Source organism: Grammomys surdaster, unplaced genomic scaffold (assembly GCF_004785775.1).
Source record: "Grammomys surdaster isolate TR1022 unplaced genomic scaffold, NIH_TR_1.0 139, whole genome shotgun sequence".
Classification (NCBI taxonomy): Eukaryota; Metazoa; Chordata; class Mammalia; order Rodentia; family Muridae; genus Grammomys; species Grammomys surdaster.
In genome coordinates, this window is record NW_021604597.1 from 13,721,199 (window position 1) to 13,741,622 (window position 20,424).

Genomic DNA, 20,424 nt, shown 5'->3' on the forward strand with positions numbered 1-20,424 from the left:
TGGTCCTTTCTGTTTTCTGACACAGATGTTGAAGTGTCGTTCATACTAGCTCAGTGACTCCATGGAAAGCGGTGTCTTGTCTTTTGCTTGTTATCAGTATTTCCTCTCCCTTTGTTTGCCTGCTGGGCAGAAAGCAGAGCAACACTGTGTATATTTGATAAACCAACAATTTAGTTCTTTTGTTGTTTATTCCTTTGGAGTTTTAAATTCTGCCTAAGTCTGTGGGAGACAGGCATGGCGAATGGATTTGGCTTTGCTAGCCCTCTGTTCTAAGCTGTTTATACCCTTGGGTTAAAACACAGCATTAAGATGATACATGTTATATTTTCTCTTCTATCAATATATGACATTACTGAGCTGCCTTCAAAGCAACTGCTCCCTAGAACTGGCACACAGACTGGAAATGACTTAGCTTATTTCAAATATACAGGAGGTGGAGACAGCCATGGTACAGGTGGCTATGGAAAGCTGAGTGTTCAAAATAGATTATCTGTACATCTTCCCTGTCTAATTCTCAAATACCAAGGAAGACTGCAGTCTTAGCACTTGTTAGGATGAGAGGGTGTGGTAGAACAGAAATGACAATTCTTAGTTCACATTGCTTGCCTATTGGGCTACTGGAACAAGACAGCATATCCAACAGTGATTTTACCTCCAAGTTCAGTTAAAGGACAGTTGGCAACCAGTGTTTAGATCGCTCACTAGGGAAAATCACAACAGTACAGGGAGGGCTGGAGAGGGACCTTAGTGGTTAAGAGAGCATAGTGCTAATAGAAGACCTGAGTTCAGCTCCCAGCACATATATCAAATGCCTCACACTCATCTGTAATTCCATCTTCAGAGGTACCTGGTCTTTATAGATACTTGCAGTCATGAGTCCACACCCACAAACAAATGCACACATAATTTAAAATTAAAACACACACACACACACACACACACACACTTTAAAAATGTTTTGGGAGCAATTCATGTCTTGTAAGGTGTGGCCAAGCAAAGCCCAAATTAACAGACCATTAAGTATTTTGATGTTACCATGTGCTATTAGTGTTTGGCTTAATGTACAGCAATTTTAATTAAATTCCTATGAATGGAAAGTAATTGTGTCAGACCTATATTACAGTCTGCTTTATTTCAATGTAAGGTAGCAGTCCAAAAGTGGGCAATTTGTTTCCTTTCTTTTTGGAGGCAATCTTGCTCCTTCATTTGGACTGCCCTTAGAATAACAGTTCTCTTTCCTCGGCCCCCAGATTTTACTTTGCTTTACCATACTATCTCAAAGAATGGGAATATTTTCCATAATACTAAACTGGAATAAAAGGCATTGCTGACCCTAACAGCAAGAGACTGTTACTGCTAGCCAGTATGATGTTAGCCAGGTGAGTGTGAAGCCAGAATTGGTGTGCCCCGCACACCTTACCTAGCTCTCTTAGTCAATCCAGGCTTCCAACCCAGAAGACTCTAGAGACTCCTATTCATCAGCCACTTTCATCCATTTGCTTCCTGAAAGAACCCTGGTTTTGTTCCCTTCGGAGCAGCCATGTGTTTGACACGTGTCTTGGCTTCTTCTCTGTATTGAAGAGTAAATCATGACATATCTAAGCTGTTTATGTATACATCAACACAATCCAAAACTGAGAACTTTCACAAATAGAAAGTATTAATTAGAAGCCACCTCAGACAAACTGAGGTACAAATTCTTGGGATAAAGACCAATCATCTGTCACATATGGTGATCATGGTACCCAGTCAAGTATAGGAACCATTGGTCTTTCTTAATCATAAAGGCTCTTGTCCCAGCCACAGGATTACCTTTGGGAGAGAATGTGATGTATCAATAAGATGGGAGAGGGAAATGAGCTTAACGTCCTTGTGGTGGTATAGCAGGGATGTGGGGTTTTATTTATTTAATAGCTTTACAAACAAGAACAAGGAAAGAAAGAAAGAAAGAAAGAAAGAAAGAGAAAAAGAAAGAAAGGAAGGAAGAAAGAAAGGAAGAAAGACTGAAAGAAAATAAAGGGAGAAATATCCCTTGTCTCTGCCTCTAGAGGTTGCTAAGGAAAAATCAATACCCTTTACATCAAAGAACTGAAAATTTTTACTTACTACAAGGAGGCCTATAAATTTTAGGAAATAGCTATTATGGTATCATTGAGAAACAAAATATTAAAAACAAGCAAATAAATAGCAAAGAGGGGTGTCTTAGTTAGGGTTTTACTGCTGTTAACAGACACCATGACCAAGACAGCTCTTATAAGGACAACATTTAATTGAGACTGGCTTACAGGTTCAGAGGTTCAGTCCATTATAATCAAGGTAGGAACATGGCAGCATCCAGGCAGGCATGGTGCAGGAGGAGCTGAGAGTTCTACATCTTCATCTGAAGGCTGCTAGCAGAATATTCATGTCTAGGCACCTAGGATGAGGGTCTTAAAGCCCACAACTATACTGACACATCTACTCCAACAAGGCCACACCTACTCCAACAGGGCCACACCTTCTAATAGTGCCACTCCCTGGGCCAAGCATATACAAACCATCACAAAGGGCTGACATGAATAATTTATTTGGGATATTTGAGACAACTAAGACCTTTCATGCTGTTTACTCTCAGCAGAACGTACATAAAGCAGCCAGAACTGGACCCTTGGGAGGTCCTTCAAGGTCAGTCACTAAAGGATGGGTTTGTCCACTTCATGCAGATCACTTGCTGAAGGTTGCACCTATTCTCTCAGGATGGTAGGGAATGGATTAGTTTGGATTTTGCCAAGCTAACCATTAAAGGGCAGAAAGAGTCCCAGAGCACTCTAAGCAGCTTCAGTGTCCACTGATCCAACATGTTGACTGAGGCCAAGCTTTTCTCTTGGCTTATTTGCAATTCATTCCCAGTCTTCATGAGGTCTTATTGTGGACCATGTAGAAGGGAGGCTATGGACTCAGACTTCCTTCCCATCTGGGTCAGAGGCAATTTGGGAAGGGGTGGTCTGGTTCCCCTGCTATCCATCCTCCCAGCCTTCTGAAATAGCAAACCCAATAGCATTTTCTGACTTGGCCTCTGGAGTAAGGTAATGTAGTTACAAGCAGACAGATTCTTTTCTTGTCATTTTTAATACCAATTGCCCAGATAAAATAGAAACCACAGTGAGCTTCGTTACAGCAGCTGGATGTGAAGATTAATTAGCAGGTTCTCTCCCTTTTCCCTGCTGAACTGACTATGTGGGTGACACTCAGCCCCCTCCCTGTGCTCCGGCTGATTGATGGCACATTCAGCCCATTAGTTGAAGGGCTTTTCAGCGTCTGGCTTATCTGTCCTGCACAACTATTTATAGGCTACTTTGTTCCAACAAAGCCTTTCATTCTAGCTCCTTCATCTGAAATTGTTAGTTTTGAACTTTCCATTATCCATATGGGTTCTATGAGCCGGATTATATTTACAGTTTGAGGCTATTAATATCATTAGATTGAAGTGATTTAATGTGGCACATTAGGGACAAATGCACTATACATATCACTGTCATGGAAACAAACTGGGCACAAACTCGAAGCACGAGGTAGAATTGCTAAGGACCAGTGGTAATCAAAAATTTCAAAACTGTGACATATGTCCCACTCAGGCATGGTAACCACTGGCGTCCCTTTGCCTCCTGAATTGAATTAAGCTGGCATTTAAGGTTCTCTATGACTTAGCCCAAAGCTTCCTTCCTGATCCATCTCAGTCTTAAACACTCACTAGGCCAGTGAGCGGTTCCCTCACTGCCCACCATGTTCTGCTTTTGCCCAGCATTTCCTAATTCTGCATGCATCTCTTTCATGCTCTCTTCTGAATTCGATTGCCTTAGTCTTACTCTGACAATGGGCTCTGGTGCTTCTAAGAGTATGATGCTCATGTTTCAAGGTTCACCAGGACTTCTCTTCCATACAGATTTCCCTAATCCTGCTTCAGTGATAGCCTTCCAGGTACTCCCTCCCTTGGATTTCCCAGTTCTCCTGCAATGTGTGTCTCATTCTGCCTTGTGCTGTGGGTGGCTATCTTTGCACTTTTCTCTCTCATTAGTTTTTAAGCTGCTTAAGGGAAGGGGAGTCTTAGTGTTTACTTTCTTACTATATTACTATTCCCACACCTCTAAGTGTGGAAGCTGATAGTACAAATTTGCTTAAATGGAAGATTAATGAGATTTTTCTTCCATGTTACATGTTCCCTAGTAAAAGAAACATCATCTAGACTGGTGAGTTTGAGTAATTTCAGGAAATCCAGGAGTCTTTAAGTTTTAGTAGAATGAGTTTATGTTAGCAAGTGACAAAGGTTCGTCTTTCCAGCATCACTTGCAGTCCTGTTTGTATATGAAATGGAGGCAATGCTTTCAGAAGTCTGGGATTTCATTCCTGATGCTTTTTGCATCCTTTTACTCAAATGCAGTATCTCTCTATACTTTGGTTAAATAGACGGCTGTGCACTCACTGAAAGAATGAGTATCCTGCCTAAAAGAATTGGTTGTCCCCATTTTCACTGGTACCATTTCTATTTGTATAATTTTTAATTAATTATTTTATTTATTTATATCTCAAATGCTGTCCCCTTCCCAATTCCCCCTTCCAGAGTTCTTTACCCTATCATCTTCCCCTTTGCCTCTGAGAGGGTGCCACCCCTGGGCATCCCCCTTTCCTGGACCATCACGTCTCTACAGTATTAGGCATATCCTCTCCCAGTGAGGCCAAACAAGGTAGTCCTCTGCTACATACATGCTGGGGGGCAGACCAGCCCCTGACACTGTTACTGATGCTATGGTGAGCTTGCAAACAGGAACCTAGCATGGCTAGCCTCCGGGAGGCTCTACCAGCACCTCACTGGTACCATTTTAGACAGGTCATTCAGGGTCATTCAGACACCTTTTCAGGGTCCCCTGCACATCATTTAATGAAGTGTTTTCTCCTCAAGACCTTCCCTCCTTTACACAGCTTTGTGTTTGTTTCCAGGTGGCTGCCCTGTGTTCCTGAGGCTTTTGACTCTCAGTGGCTTGAGTCAGTTGACAGAAGACAGGAGGGTGCTAGGGATACAGTGAAAATAATGATTCTCTAAGCTCCTTCCTTTTCCTTTTCCCTTGGGGACAGATGTGTTCCTCTATTAAGAGTACATATTCTGACATGTGGCCCTGTGGTAGTTTGAATATGTTTGGCCCAGGGTGTAGCACTATTTGGAGGTGTGGCTTTGGAGTAGGTATGGCCTTGTTGGAGGAAGTGTGTCACTGTGATCATGGAATTTAAGACCCTTATCCTAGTTGCCTGGAAGCCAGTGTCCTCTCCTAGCGGCCTTCAGATGAAAATGTAGAGCTCTTAGCTCCTCCTTCATGGTGCCTTCCTGGACACTACCATGATGATAATGGACTGGATCTCTGAACCTGTAAGCCAGCCCCAATTAAATGTTGTCCTTATAAGACTTGCCTTGGTCATGGTGTCTGTTCACAGCAGTAAACTCCTAAGACAAGCCCTAATGACAGAGCCCCTTGATGTCAACACTCTGCTAGCTAGTCCTTCTAATTGAGTCTTTTAGGTGAGGAGTAGTGATGTGCCTCAGGAACAGAGTCCCCCTTTGTGGTTTAGGGTACTTCTATCTCCCTTCAGGGATGTTACCTGTACAGTATGCTGATAATTTCTGCATTAAATTTTCAATAAGACTCATCTCCCCTGAGTCTTTCTCTCGTCGGACCTTGGTTGCATCAGTGTTGCCATAGCAAACATACCCAGCATCTCACCTTGTCTGAAACTTTGTAACATGCCCAAGCTCCTTTGCTTCTCACAATGTACATCTCTGCTTTTCACTCACAATTCTCATTGTCAACCCAGATAAAATCAGCAAGCAGTAGTCATGTGGTAGATTGGTTGTTATATTGTCTTAAATTTTCCTCCTCCTCCTCTTCCTCTCTCTCCTCCTCCAAAAAAAAAAAAAAAAGTTTAGCTCCAAAACAGGCCAAATATAGCCAGGTTAATTATTGGAATGGAATGAAAATAATGGCTTCTACCAAAATCTTGATTGTCCATATTCTGCTCTTAAACCTCATAGGAATAATCTTTATTAAGAAGCACCTAAAGAAATGTTCAGTGTCCTTAGTCATCAGGGAAATGCAAATCAAAACAACTCTGAGATTCCATCTCACACCAGTCAGAATGGCTAAGATTAAGAACTCAGGTGATAGTAGATGCTGGCGAGGGTGTGGAGAAAGTGGAACACTCCTCCATTGTTGGTGGGACTGCAAGATGGTGCAACCACTTTGGAAATCAGTGTGGCGGTTCCTCAGAAAATTGGACATAGCATTACCTGAGGATCCAGCTATACCACTCCTAGGCATATACCCAGAAGATGCTCGAACATATAATAAGGACATATGCTCAACTATGTTCATAGCAGCCTTATTTATAATAGCCAGGAGCTGGAAAGAACCCAGATGTCCTTCAACTCAGGAATGGATTCAAAAAATGTGGTATATTTACACAATGGAGTATTACTCAGCTATTAAAAACAATGAATTCGAGAGGTTCCTAGGTAAATGGATGGAACTAGAAATTATCATCCTGAGTGAAGTAAGCCAATCACAAAAGAACACACATGGTATTCACTCACTGATTATTGGATATTAGCCCAGAACTTTGAAATGCCCAAGATGCAACTCACAGGCCACATGAAGCTCATAAAAAAGGAAGACCAAGTGGGGGTGATTCAGTTCTTCTTAGAAGGAGCAACAAAATACTCAAGGGAGCAAATATGGAGACAAAGTGAGGGACAGAAACTGAAGGAGGGGCCATTTGAAGACCTTTCCACCTGAGTATCCATCCCATGTGCAGTCACCAAAGGTAGATGCTGATGTGGAAGTCAGGAAGTGCATGCCGATAAGGGCCTGATATGGATGTCTCCTCAGAGGCCTTCAAGAGTCTGACATATTCAGAGGCAGATGCTCACAACTAGCCATTGAACTGATCATGAGGTTCTCAATGGAGGAGTTAGAGTGAGGACTGAAGGAGCTGAAAGGGTTTGTGGCACCATGAGGAGAGCAACAATACCAACCAACCACAGCTCCCAGGGTCTAAACCACCAGCCTGGGAGCACTTATGGAGGGATCCAGGGCTTCAGTTGAATATGTAAGAGTAGAGGGCCCTGCCGGGCATAGGTGGAAGATGAGATCCTTGACCTCATGAAGGCTGGACGCTCCAGGGGGTGGGAATTTTGAGGGTGGGGAAGTGGGAGTGGGGGGGGTAGGTGGGGGTTACATCCATGGAGAAGAAGGAGGAGGGGTAAGGGGATGGGGGGGTTCCCGGGTGAGTGGGGGATGGGGTAAGGGGATAACATATGAAATGTAAATAAAATATCCAATAAAAAAAATCTGGATTTATAATTTGTTACGGTAGTGCACATCTGTAATTCCAATTAGGATGTACAGGTAGGAAAATTGTGACTGTAAGTTAATCCTTAACTATATAGTAAGTCTGAGGTTAGCAGGGGTTACATGAGATGTGTCTCCAGGAAGAATGGTTTTTCCTGCCGCCGTTCTGCTCTTCCAAACTCCCTTCTGAGTGGCCCATTAACTTCTGCTGATAGCTTTCTAGGGTTCCCATAGGCCACAGCTCCAATGTCTTCAACATCCTCTCCATGAACCAGTTCCAAAAGTCCAAAGCCACACATTCAGGTCATAAACAGAAATGACACAACTCCTAACATCAAATTTTCTGTATTAATTTCTTTTATTTCTATTATTCAAAGTATCTAGCAGAAGCAACTGAAAGGAGACAAAGCTTATTTTGGTTCATGGTTTAAGGTGATACATTCCATCATGGGGGAGGGGAGAAATAGGGGAGGAAACTGGAACTCTACCTGTGGCTGTAGGGATGTGCTTGCTCCATTTGGTCAGAAAGCAGAGCTCTATAAATGGTGCCAGAGTTGGATTATGATCATTAGTAGCCTATACCTTCCAACTAGACTTTATATCCTAATAGTCCCCATAATCTCCCAAAGCAAAACCAGTATCTGGCAATCATGTGTTGAAATACATGAATATATGCCAGACATTTTGCACTTATACTAACAATTTTGCGAATAAATAAATATGATGCTTTAATCCTCTGAAGGAGATGGATAGTAGAGTATGTATGAGGTTTTCTGCTCGGCCACATTCTTCCGCAATCTTAACCCACCAATCTTAATCTAATATAAATCCACACAGGATGATCAAAGGGGAACTTTTACATAAACCCTAAACAGAACTTGGACATCATCTGTGAAAAGGACTAGGATTGCTTGCTTGCTTGGAGTCTAAAGCCCCATTCTGAGGACAGCTTCTGCATCAAGAAGTCTGTAGCAGGCCCCCTGTCCTTCTGTGCTCCTGGTACATTCTTACTAAAGTGAGCTCAACAGTTCTTTACTGGACCATATTAACATCCACAACTGATACAAAGATGGTTCTTTCAAGGTCAACCATGAGGGCTACAGTTTCATGATTAGATTCTTTTCATAGGGGAACTATTTTGTCATTTATATGACAGGACATACTGTGTAGCCTCAGCTGTCCTAAAACTTATAATCTAGGTAGCCTTGAGCTTGTGATTATCCTCCCTCATCCTGGCCAGCTGCTTGTAAGTACAAAACCACATTCAACATTCTCTTGGGAATTTGAATGGGAAATATAAAAAATTAATTATGTCTTTATTAAAGAGACAAGTTCATGCTTATAGCCCTGAAATCAGTGGACATGGAACCCAAAGAGCTAAATCACATCAGAATGGCAGAATTAAGACAGCCCCTCCCCACTGAGAGAGAATATTATATCCTAGAATATATGGCCACCCTAATGACTTCCATTCATACTCAAGCAGATCCTTCTTACTATAGCCCCAGATGGCTTTAGTCTAATCTCAAGTCCAACAGAGCAAGCATTTCTCTTTTCCAATAAAAGATATCAGATTCAGTATTACTGAACTACATGACCATGCCTGAGCCACTTACCATAATCTGGGAAATGGATTATTCTTACTGACTAGGGTAGGCCACTTGCATATAGCAAGAATTTGGGAATAAGATCTTTCTAACTTGGACTACAGGATGCTGTTTCAGAAGATGGAGGACTGGAGAGCCCAAGAGAAGAGATCCAAGTCTTCTTAGGACTTTGATGGCTCCCATTAACTGCAAGGGTCCAGCTGCCACGAAAAGAAGCAAATTCTCCATATTCTCCTGTTTGATTTTAACATCTAGTCTTGTAACAGTGATTTAAATACGCTCAGGGACAGTAAACTCACCAAATCTGCAGGTAGGCAGCCTGACGTACTGTTGAGCAGCCCACGTTCCCACCAAGTCCTTATTATGCTGCCGTCCTGACAGCTGCCATTTCTCTTTGGTCCTGTTTCTCTCCTATGGAACAATACCCCTGAATGTCCTCCCTCCTCCACACAGCAACCTTTTGAATTTCAGAAGACAGTTAATGATTAAAAATGATTACAGGGAAATTAAAATCAGCCAGTCGCTTGCTGCAAGGAACATATTTTCTCATTTACCTAAAGTAGCATTTAATAACTTCCTCCTACACAGTTAAAATGAAAAGCCCCAAGCCAGAAACATTAAGAATCCAAATACCCTCTCTCTCTTTCCTCCACATGGAGGCCCTATTGCTGTGATGTGCTATGCCGGTAAGGAAGCACTAGGCCTGAGTGGTGGTATCAGTCAAGGAATAACCCAGAAGAAAGCACTATTGGGATTAGTGACTGGGGGATGGGACCAGCATTTTCCTGGTTCCCAAAAGTTTCATGAAGATGAAAGCGAAATTTAAGACCCAGTGACAAAGAAAGTGCCAGCTGTTTTGTCTGGCACCTTATCTACCCAAGAGACTCCTGATCTGATAAAGGGGTACCCCTACAAACCCAGAAAAAAGGTCTACCAGAGAACATGGAATGTGCCTTTTGCCTGGGCAGCCTGAACAGTATGAGATCAAAGGTCACAGTACCCCCAGCTCCATACAAAACATGAAATAATTAGTGGCAAAAGGAGAGGTTTTGTTTGTTTGTTTGTTTGTTTGTTTTTGGTTTTGTTTTTAATGGTCCTCATCTTGCTTTAAGCCACAGACCTAAATAAGCAAAGAGTCCCAATCTTCCTGTAAAAAAGAATCTCACTTATTACCAAAGTAGGAGCTTTGGCTGTGCTAGTCAGACTTTCTTATCACTGCGAAAAAGAACTTGGCACAACTTATGGAAGGGTTTATTTTTGCCTCATTTCAGAGATACCCTCTTTGCCCCTCTTTGTGTTGGTTGCAACTCACTCCACACTGTGGGCAACTGGCAGTGTAGTTGCAGCCCTTGTTTCATCGTCCCTGCCCACCGCTCCCGAACCAGCACCACCATGAGGCTCCTCTGCAAGCCCCTGAGTTCCGCCAGCCAAGGTGCAGATTCTAGCAGCTCAGCTTCATGGTGGAAAATACATAGGCCCGTCTGAAGAGCACTTAAAACAACAAAGCATGTTGATCTCTCTCATCCAGCTGTGAAACTCCTTTCAGGGACTCCCATACTCTGCCTTTGTCTGCTATGGTAATAAATCTTTAATCTGACTTCCAACCTTTGCTCTGTGGGCTGCAAAAATCAAATCTTTCTCAACAAAGTCATACTTTGTTTTCCTGTAGAGTATTAAACATTTTTATGGAAGGATAATTTAGATGTCATAAAATCCATCTAAAATGAATGTACAAATCAATGCTGTTAGTAAATTATGGTGTTGTACAATCATAAATGAATTCTATTTTAATTTTATAGCATTCCCATAACCTGAAAAATTCTATGTCCATTTTCCATCAATCCCTATTTATATTTCCAGCCTTAGGCAACTGCTAATCTCATTTCTGCCGCTGTAAATGTTCCTTCTTGATACATGTCAAAAATGTAAAATTACAGTTGTGACAGTTTATTCTCAGCATGTTCTGAGAGTCATGGTTAGGAGACAACTTAATGTGGTCATTGTAGGGTGTATGAATACAAGCTAAATGGCAACGTTCAGTCTCTGTGATGGCCCCTTATAATCAGTAGATGGGTAACATCAGAGCTGTTGGCATAACACGCATAAACTTGTAAGTCAACATTTTAAAGGGAAGGAATACACTTTGAATGATGATAAAAATACAATATATATATAATATATATTATATAATATAATAATATACAATAATATAATATATATAATATATGCACATCACTAACAGTTGTTTACTATCACCCTGTACTGTGTATCCTTGTGCTATACTATATTGTTACAGTTATTATTAATATTCATTCTTTCTTTGGTGCAGATCAGACCCAGAACCTCATGGATACTAGGCAAGCATGTATCGTAGAGTTAGATCCCCATCCATGGGCAATAGTTTTTTATGACTGAATCCACAGAAAGTTGTTGACAACAACACCACAAACACATCATTCCCTGCTGGAACATTATCATAGCTAAGATGTCACTGGGTAATATGAATTTTTCATCTCAATATAATGTTAGGGAATCATGATTACATATGCAGTCTACCACTGAAATGTCATTATACCACGAATGAATGGTGTAATGTATTGTGTTCCATCTAACTGCTTTAGCATGAGTTTTTGATGATAATTCACGTAGAATGTGTCAATCACTTATTAATTTTTATAGTTGAATTGAATTCCATAAAGAGGCATTTCTGCTGACTTACAATGTAATGGTTGTTTTGATAATTTATTGGTGTTTGTTTTAATTAATGCCATTAGGAACAGTCATGTACATGTTTCTTACACATACCAGTGAAATTCCTTGGACAGATGATACTTTTTGTTATACATGAAAGGAGGTTACCAAGCTATTTTCTAGGGCGATTAGATCATTCCTATCAGGAAGCAAAGGCTTCTCATTCATCTACAGCCTAATTCATGGTGGAATTTTTGTATGATAGCTGCTCTATTGAGCGTGGAGGGCTGTTCCATAATGGGGTTAATTTACGTCCTCGGGACTAGCAAGGCTCAGCCTCTTCTCAGAACTTATTAGCCATTTATTTTCTTTAGGAACGTCTCTATTGAAATAGTTTGATCTACTATCCACTTTTCAGTCTGAGTGTCAACTGTTGGAAGTGTATCAGTGTTCTCTAAGTATTGTGTATGCAGACCTCAACACAATGATCATTTCTAGCTTTTCTCACCCAGCTTCAGTTTATCTTTCAATTTACATCGGGATGTATTTTGAGGTAAAACAGTTAATTTTAAGAAATCCATTTATCATTTTGTTTCTTTTATAGACTGTACCTTAGAGACTGTAGCGCTACAAAAAACATGTTTTGGAATGCTAAATTTCATTCTATAACTGTAAATTTGTGAGTTCCTTTCAGTGTGATATCTGAGGTGAGGACCAGAGTGCTATTTATTGATTGTTTTTATTTCTGATGCATGAATATATCTAGGTGTCCCTGTACCATTTTTTCTATTTTTAGTATTAGGCTAGATTTATTATATAAAATAATAAATTTCACTGTGACATGTTCACATAGTATTTTTTTTTTTAGAAATGTCTCCCTCCTCAGTTGACCTGTCCCGGCACGGCTGTCATGTCAGTTGGTGGGAAAGCACAGGGCACACTTTCAACCCCCTTCTCTTTTCTGTGTATGCTTCTCATTTACAAAACCACACTTTCAACATTACTACAGATGTGTAGTAAGTTTCCTTAATAATAACTTTATTCTTTTCTAATTCTCCATTTATGTTTTGTTGCTATTGTTGCATCTCTATAGAAATTTTAGTACCATCTTGTCAATTTTTACAACGAAGTCTACTGGGACTTCATAGATACTGTGCTAAATTTTTGGATCAGGTTAAAGAGAACTGCTATCTTGACAATATTAATTCTTCTAACCCATGCACACAAACACTGTTCATATTTCTTTAATTATACAACTGTGTCTTGTAGTGTTGAGTATACAGGACCTAAATTTGTTAAATTTCTAGCCAAGTATTTTGTGCTTTTTAATGTTGCTCTGACTAGCATTGCTTTCTTAACTTTGTTTCTGGGCCACTCAAGGCTAGGGTATGAAAAATGATTTTATATGTTGATTTCATATTCTGAGACCTTCTCTTAAACTTGTTATTAGCTTTAGTAATGCTATTTTGTTTTGCTTAGTTTTGCTCTGGTTTTGGACAGATCTTGGTGTGTAACTCAGGCCAGCCTGAAACTCTCAATGCAGCTTAGGCTGGCCTCAAATGCATACCTCCTACCTGTGCTTCCCAGGCCTGGGATTATAGGCAAGCATCTCCACATGAAGCAGATAGCTCTACTGGGCTTTCATTTTTGTTTTGTTGTACTCTGTTTTGTTTTGAAATAGGTTTTCCCATATAACCCTGGCTAGTCTCAAGAGCATGCTGATCCTCCTGCCCCAGCCTCATGAGTAGTAGGAATATAGGCCTGAGCCATCTGCCTGGCTTTTCTAGTAACTTTTCAGGCACATCTGGACTTTCTACACGTAGTCATGTCAGTTTTGAATAAAGGGAATTTATTTTCTCTCTAGTGTGTGTTCTTAATTTCTGTTTAGTTTTCTGCTTGCAGACATTTACAGTATTGAATAATGATGGTAAGGCATTCTTGTCCCATCATAGAGAAAAAAATCCATTCTATTTTGCTACTCCCAGTGATGCTAGTTACAGTATATTCCTGCATGCTTTATTAGCTACTCTGCTCTTTGCTGTGAAGGAGAGTTTATATGTCCATGTAATGGGGTTAGTGCAATCCTGTCTTTATGGTACGAAGACATGGTGTGTAAGGCATCTTAGCAGGAGCTGGCTGGTAACACTGCAGCTCAAGTCAGAAAGCAGGGAGTCAACAGAAGTGAAAAATATTAGGACACACTTTCAGTCACTCCCTCCAGAAGTCTCTACCAAATAAAGGCACCACCATAACCTTCTTATACAGCATCGTCAACTGAAAACCAAGTATTCAAACATGTCAGCCGAAGGGGAACATTTCCCATTCTCTCTAACTGCAACACTCTACTCCCTGCACCAGACAAATGCCTTTCAATCGTCTTTATTTTTGAGAATTGAGACTTTCAAGCATGTATATAGTAAAATGCAATCACGTCTACCACCCAGTTTCTTCTCCAACTCTTCCTGAGTCTCCTAAAACATAACCCCCAGTTTAATTTCTTCATATATATTATTAGAACCAACCATTAGAGCCAACCATTGTACACATCTGCAAAATAGAATGAATATATCCTCTGTGCCAACTATTCACTGCCAATTCTCAATAAGGGTGGGGCCTGGATAGTAGTGATCCCACCTAAGCTGGAGGTGTACACAGCTTCTCCCGTGACCCAGCCCCATTCCATATCAGCAGCTTACCTTGGCAGATGCTCCATGTCTCTCGTACCTCCAACATCTTCAAATCTCAATTATGGATCATTGTCAACTTACCACAAATCAGAACCACCTGAGTTGGGTGACTCATTTGAAGAACTGTCCTGACTGCTTTGCTTGATGTGGTAAGGTTCACCTGGTTGTGATGGCACCTTCTGCTTAGCACCCCCAGATAACATGGCTATGTCAAAAGGAAGACAATCTCATGTTCCCTTGCCTGGCCTCTCTGGTCTGTAGGTTGATTTTTCTTATGATGCCAAAGACCTTGTATTTCTAAGCTTTCAAGGTAGACTAGGGACCAGTGGCTCTCCAGGAACCTTCTGGGATCCTGGAACCAGAGTGGGATTATTGAGCAACACATCTTATAAATGAGTAACTATTATTGCCTCCTAGTGAGAGACTGCTATTGTGGGACTACCTGTTGAGGCATTCAGCCTCAAGAAGAAGTTACTACTGGGTTCTCAGCTCTCAGGTGTGATTCTTCTGTTGTTACTATTTTAGGCTATCATATAAACTCTAAAACACATGTATGTATATAATTTATAATATATAGAATATATGCATGTAAGTACACACACATATACATATATGTGCATATATATGCATATATATTCATATATATGTATATATGTATATACATATATATATATTCATATTCTTGGTTCTATTCCCTATAGAGAACCCTAATTAAAATAGTTTCCATTACAATACAGACTTTACCTCCATGGCTCCGTGCTGTGACCTCTGAGTGAACACCTTACAGGGACACCAACACTTTCACATGCAGGTTGGTCTTAAATGTTGGCTGGAACCCTAGAGCAGGACTCCATGACCCCTTCAGTGTTGCATCTTTCATGCCTGCAAATCCAGTACTGAATGATGCTGCTGCCAAGTGCTGCTTGAGATGTAGCTTGTCCCCCTTAGACCACAGCTGTAGTGCTCTGTATGTCTGGGAGGCTGAATCCGAATTCCTTTCCAAGGTATTTCTTTTTGAAAAGTAGAGAAATTCTTCTGTGGCAGTCTCAGTTCAGGCTTTCTCCTCTCTAGAAGGTTTTTATTTTCACAAGTTGGAGCCATCGATGGGTGAAGTCTTGCCGTCAGGGCATCTTTTCTGTTGCACTAGTGAAAACAATGAGGTTTTTCTTTAACAGTTACCAGTGCTCTGCCTTCGGCATGACCCTTGTACACTACTTCAAAGTTTCTCACACACTTTTTCATATCACACTTCACATTTTTAAAAGTGCTTTCTTTACTCTATGTGTTGCTCTCTCACCGTGTAGATCTGGATAGGAACATTGAGAAGCAACCATGCTCAAAATGCTAAGCTAGCTTGAAGTTTTCTCCACCAAAAATGGTGGTCAGTATAAAGTTAGATTCTTTACCAGAATACATGAATGGCTTCCAGCCTTGTTCCTGGTTGGAGACCTCATTTTTTCTCAAACCCCATGGACCAGGACCCCCTGTCCTGACATCTCTTGGCAGTCTGGTCTTCCAAACTCCCACCAGAATGGCCCATTGAGCTCTGATTAGAGCATAGTGAAGCTTTTCTAGTGTGCAGTTCCAAGGTTGTCACATTCCTCTTACCGACCACTGGGTCGGCCAGTAAGCCCCACTTGTCAGAAACAACTTTCTGTAGTACTTGCTGTGTACTTTCTGTAGTATTTGCTGGGACCAAATATCTGGCAAGAAGCAATTTGAGAGAGGAGGAATTTATTATGTGTTACAATTTTAGTGGATCTTTCATCATGGTAGGGAAGGGATGGGCTACAGATAGGAAGGGCATAACAGCAGGGGTGGGAAGCCTCCTGGCCACACTGTATCTGAAATCAGAAACTAGGAGGTAAACAAGAAATAAATTCAGGTTATAAAATCTCGAGACCCACCACCATTGACTAATTTCCTCTTATAAGGGTCCTACAATTTCATATCAGTTCCAAATAATGCCACTAGCTGAAGACTCAGCGCTGAAATCTGTGAGCCTACAGAACACTTCATATTTAACCCACGACTCATGCTCTCTTTAGGCTAAGAATTTTTTTTTTTAGATCTTGTATGGAAACACTTTTATCATTAATGGATATTTAATTTTATTAAAAGTGATTTGTGCATCTATTGAATTATTAATGTGACCTTCTGGAGATTCCTCACTTTCTAATTCCCATAACTCACAGGAGGGTATTGGCATTACAAATGTGTGGACTCCTGTGCCTGGTTTTGATATGGATTCTGGAAATCCAAACTCAGGACACTATGTTTGCACAGTATGTGCTTCATTGCATTTCCCCAGGCCTGTAAAGAGCTTTTACATTTATGTTTTAGAGTATCTAGTGGTTTAAATACACAATGTTTCCTCTAAAAGCTCATGTTTTGAGCTGATGACCAAGCATTGATTGACAGGTGATTGGGACATGCATCTAACTTAACCAATGGATTAATCTGCTGAGTTCACAAGCCAGGGTGAAGGAGGTCGGGATTTAAAGGGCGAGCCACATCTCTGGCTAGTTCTCTATACCCTTCTCACTCCCAGCTGCTGTATGATAAAGACTTTGCTTTCCCACATCCTTTAGCCATGATGGATCCTGAAACATGGGGCTAAATGGATCTCTGTCTACAGTTAGTGTGCTTTACTGATGTGCTGATTGTTCCCTTTTATCCTTTTTGTTGTTGTTGTTTTACTTTAATAATTCTTGAAGTCTATTTTCTTCAATAGTGATAAAATCATTAGAGTTCTTTTATGGCTGCTATTTCATGGAATTGCAATCTCTTTCACTTAGACCATTTATACTTAATGTGCTTATTGATATGGTTCAACTATCATTTACTATGCTGCTATTTGTTTTCTTAAACCTTCTTTCTTTTTTCTTATTCTGTTCCTTTTTATCTTATCTTATGCTGAATGTTATATTACCTTTAAAAATGATTCCTGTGAATTATTTTATCAGTGATTGTTCCATGATTAGAATATGGTTTAACTTAACACAACCTATTTCATATTGAAACTAAATCAATTATGCTAAAATATAGAATATGGACATATGCTATGTGTCCTCCTGTCTTTTCCACTATACCTTCTATACATATATGTATTTAAACATTGCAACAACATGATTTTAAAAGCATCAGTTTTGAAATATTATTTTGTTTTGAGACCTTGTATCTCATATTGATCTAGGATTCTCAATCTTCCTGCCTCTGTCTTCTGAGTGCTAACATTACAATGAATGCCAACATACATGGCTTTGTGTCTTTTGATACTAAGGTAGAATAGTTTCTTTCCATTAAATATTGCTTGAAATTATTTGCATCAGTATTTTCCCAACTGTGACTTGACTTTAGAGGCTGAATCACCTTGACCACAAGTCTCCTGAGTCAGTCTTCTGACTACAACCTCAAGTTGTCCATATTTAAAGCCTCCTTTTAAACGATGTAATGTCCTTTTCTGTTCCATACTGAAGTCCCCTGTACCCATATCTGAGTCACTCTAATACTAGACCACTCACTAGTAAGACAGTAACTCCAGTATTTACCTCTGCGGACCTGATGACTTAAGTGATTACTAATAAGTAAAGCATTCATGTGAAAATGTTGTTGCTTTTGATTAGGACAGGAGTGAAGCAAAGGCAAATGCCCCTTCCCTGGGCGCTTTCTCAGCCACTGCTACTTCCTCCACCACTTTCCTGTCTCATAGCTTTCCCTGTTTGCTTTGTAGTCATCTCATTAGTTTTAACCAGGAGTTCTACCTCCCAAATAGTCCATGTGCCGTCTTCTCACCACCCTTGAATAAAATGCTGCCTCTAAGGAAGCTGTAATCTATCCTCACCATGATTATAGACACTTTCCTATGAGTGACTCTCCATGCCCAGTATTCCTGTCCTCAGTCAAAAAACCTCTGCGTGTGACACAGACAGCGCTAGCTGTCCCTATTTGACCTGTGGGAACTTAGCGTTGTTAAAACACTCTCACCTATGAGCTGCTCCCATCTGTGCTCCAGGCCAGGCCATGTCTCTCTGGATGATTGTGAGCTGCTTGCTTACGTCTTCCATTTTACTCTAGTCAGACCAGGAAGAAAGTCTAGCTCCTTGCTTTTGTCTCATGCCTTCGTTTTCCTTCCTCTCTCCTCCTTGACCATGTTTTCTGCACACTGACAGCTACCTCTTAGGCCCTCAGTGTTTCAAGTCTTTATTTTAAAGGAAAAGTCTTTGAGGATGTAATTGAGATAATGATCTTGAGATAAATTTACTCAAGTAAGCCTAAATTGAATGACAAGCGCCCATGATACATCGAAGCACTGTGGCAAGGCAGTCACAGACATTAGAGGGATGCAGTCATGAGAAGTGTTGCCTGCCACCAGAAGCTTAGAAGAGCCTTTGGAGGGAGTCTGCTCTTGATTTTCCACTTCTTGACCTCCAGAACCATGAGAATAAGTAAGCACCTACTGTTTATGCCACAGGTTACCTCACCAGCGTGAACCATTGATGATAGCTCTAGCAATAATAGCTGGCTACCCCTGCCATTAAGTTCAGCCATCAGATTAAGTCATAGATTCAAGGGTTTTTCCCTCCTTGAGCATTATACATTTCATCTCTGCTCAAATTCCTTCTGCTTTCCCAATGCCTTCCTCATTCCTACTGCATTGCCGGGATGATAACCACTACACAGAAACACCAGGTTATACCAATCCCACTTTATCTTATGTTATGACTACGAAATTACATAGACGACAATAAGGAGAATAAGCAAGGGATGGAAGCATAGTACTGAAGAAAACACATAGCTGTTACAGATGTCTCAGAAATGGGAGCATTGTGATTCAGCTTCTGTATGGGAGACACCCAGGTTTGTCTCTGTCCATTGTGACTGATTTCTTCAGTTTATGGAAATTTATAAGTCACTTCACTGAATAGCTGTGCTAGATCAAGACATGTCCTGCTTTCCTAGCAAGCTCAGTTCACAGTGATTTGACTAACTGGGTGCCTGCAGGTTCTCTTCCACCTATAGGAGAGGCCAAATATTGAAGAGTGTCATTAAATCTTTGTTAGTAAAATTATTCTAATGTTCCATATTTATTGCTGTCCTCAATGGATCAGACCATTCCTCACCTGTGCTGCTGGCAGGATTCTCTATCAGATCTATGAAGAATCAAACAAATAGTCATTTGGCTTATGAAGTTATTTCTCATGTCAGTTAACAAAGCTCAGTGGTTGTATTCTGGATAATTTATACCTGGAGGTTTGTTTGTTAAAATGTAAACTGAGTCTGCCTAGTGCTGTTTACCCCAAATGCTAAGAAGCAAACAAAGTCACTGCTCTTCCCCACAGGGTATGTGTGCCCACTGCCTCACCTTTAATTCTAGCATCATTTCTTGCTTTCTGGGCATCACTTTTTGTGTTTCATAGTGCAAAAGTAATATGTGCTCACAGCAGAACATCATTTATGAGAAAAATAAAAGAAACAAAAATTACCTATAATCCTACCACCTATGGGTAACTACTGGTAACATTTTTGCTTCTATCAAAAATAAGCTCCATATAGATACAGATACAGATATATATATATTTTTTTCCAACTTCTTATCAGATCACCATGCTTAGTGAGCATTACTAGAGAATCCTGCTTCTAATAGAAACATAATCTCTTCACCAGGTTGTATCTGCAAGCCAACTCCTGTCATCTCCCATGCCTTTCTGCCTCAAACTACCTATGCATTCTTTCCAGTCTTATTTACCTAAAATTCAGCCTCCACTCCCAACCTCACCAAAAGCCCTGAAGAGCTTTTCTCTGTACTCACATGTGTGCTCTGAGATAGAAGTTGTAGTCTCCCTTTTATTCCAGACTGTCCTCTACTGACACTTGATGTATATAGACTTTGTTTTGCACTGTGTACTATAGAAATCCTCGTTCCAACAATGCTGCATAACAAGTGCATTGCACACTTCCCAGCAAGAGTCTCAGCATCCCCATGGAAGCTGTTTTCCCTCTGGCATCGTCTCGATTGCTCTCTCTCTCTCTCTCTCTCTCTCTCTCTCTCTCTCTCTCTCTCTC

At 40.6% G+C, this 20,424-nt stretch overlaps 1 protein-coding gene across 3 annotated transcripts in view; it reads left to right on the forward strand.

Moving 5' to 3' along the window:
• The window catches only part of LOC114617876 (voltage-gated potassium channel subunit beta-1), a 390,507-nt gene that overhangs the window by 113,053 nt on the left and 257,030 nt on the right, over nt 1–20,424 (forward strand). The gene's annotated exons all lie outside the window — the stretch shown is intronic.